The sequence below is a fragment of the Elephantulus edwardii genome, unplaced genomic scaffold (genome assembly GCF_000299155.1).
Source record: "Elephantulus edwardii isolate Elephantulus edwardi_28Jun2011 unplaced genomic scaffold, EleEdw1.0 scaffold00227, whole genome shotgun sequence".
Lineage (NCBI taxonomy): Eukaryota > Metazoa > Chordata > Mammalia > Macroscelidea > Macroscelididae > Elephantulus > Elephantulus edwardii.
Window position 1 is genome coordinate 610,464 of NW_006399977.1, and position 1,853 is coordinate 612,316.

General features: G+C 39.0%; 1 pseudogene; it reads left to right on the plus strand.

Moving 5' to 3' along the window:
- Positions 1–247: 247 nt before the first annotated feature.
- Positions 248–792, plus strand: LOC102858575 (annotated as a pseudogene).
- The last annotated feature ends 1,061 nt before the right edge of the window (positions 793–1,853 follow it).

Here is a 1,853-nt window from a genome sequence, read left to right on the forward strand (position 1 = left end):
TTTATTTTTCATTTCAATGAACATCTACAGAGATTTTGGAATTCCATTCATTCATTGTTGCACCCTTCTCCCCGCCCACCCCCCCCCCCCCCCCCCTTTGCTCCTCTCCTTGAAAAGCAAAAGAAAAACTCCCTCATTGGTACACAATCCCCCCCGCACCTCCCCCAATTCCACCCCCAACCCCAAATATAATCCACTCTGCAACCCTCATTGCGTACTCCTACGATAAACATAAGTGGATCGGGTGATGGTGGGTGGTGGTGGCGGGGTCGGGAGTGGCCCCCTGGAGAACGCTAACCCTCTCATACAAGCGCTCTGGGGAGCGACCCGTGACCTTGACCACAGGTGGGCAAGGAGGACAAGCAGGTGCCTGACAGCATTGAAGCACGGGAGATCTTTGATCTGATTGGTTCAATCAATGACCCGGAGCATCCGTTGACGCTGGAGGAATTGAACGTAGGTGGAGCAAGTTTGAGTTCAGGTGAGCGACTCAGAGCACAGTGGCGGTGGCTTTCACTCCCACCATTCTGCACTGCAGTCTGGCCACCCTTATTGGCCTGTCCATCAAAGTTAAGCTGCTTCAATCCCTTCCCCACCCAGCGTTTCAAGATGGATGTGCACATTACACCAGGGACCCATGCCTCAGAGCACGCAGTGAATAAACAGCTGGCAGATAAGGAGCGGGTAGCCGCCGCCCTGGAGAACACCCACTTGCTGGAGGTTGTGAACCAGTGTCTGTCATCTCGCTCAGGAGCCTGGCGTTTGGCCCGAACACTCATGTTGAACCACTAACCTTTTGGCTATTACTCAAACACTTAACCATATGTGCCATCAAGAGACTCCTTATGTATTCGAATAAGATTTTAAAAAAAATGTTTCCTTCCACTGAGTCAAATTTTATTTAAAACAACCCTATAAGACTGGCATTTAAATGAGATATAAGATAGGGTTTTATTTCAGAGAAGTTACTTTGAAGCTCCAAAACTCTCTGAAAAATAAGAGGTTATCCAAAGAATAACTATACTCCAAAACAAGAAATATTAAGCATAAATATGCTCGGTATACTAATTTTATCAATTATATATATTCAAGAATGATAGGTGACATATATAACTATAAAATTATAAATGTAATTCTATATCCACAAAGTGTATCCAAAAATATATTCATAAATATGTAAAATACAATATACAAATATAAAAATATTAAATTCTAATTTAAAATTAGTATAACTATATCTTTAAGTTAGATTTCAACATTATAAATTAGATATTATACTAAATCAACAAAACAGCTTTGGAAACGTTCTCCTCTGGCACAATTTCTTTTGATTAGAGAGTGGAGGGTGACTCAGCCAGCAGCCTTGTATAAGTAAAGATTAGTGATCTGTTTCCCTAGATTACAATCAAGTCAGAGAGCAGTTCTACCCTGCAATGCAAACATCATCATCATGAAGTGGAATCAACCCAACAGCAATGAGTTCAGTTTAGCTTGGTTGGTGTGTTACTCTATTTAAAATTATTCTTTGTATTCAAATGTAGCCACATAAACAAAGGAGAGTGTCAAAAATGTATATTCTTTAAAACAGTTTTCATCAATGCAATGCAAAATTATGTTCCCATTTCATCCTGAAATGGCATTGTTGTTGAAACATATACTATTAACTTTAAAAAGCTTCATTTCTCTTCCTGAACAATTTGGTTGATTGAAACAAATAAACCAAAACAATAAGATCAAATGTACTTATTTTAAGAATATGGGAAAGAGAATATTAAAACAATATGCATTGAGTATGTTATTTTAATACTCTACTATATTATTTTTCTTGTTATTTAATTAAATCTTTCCTTTGA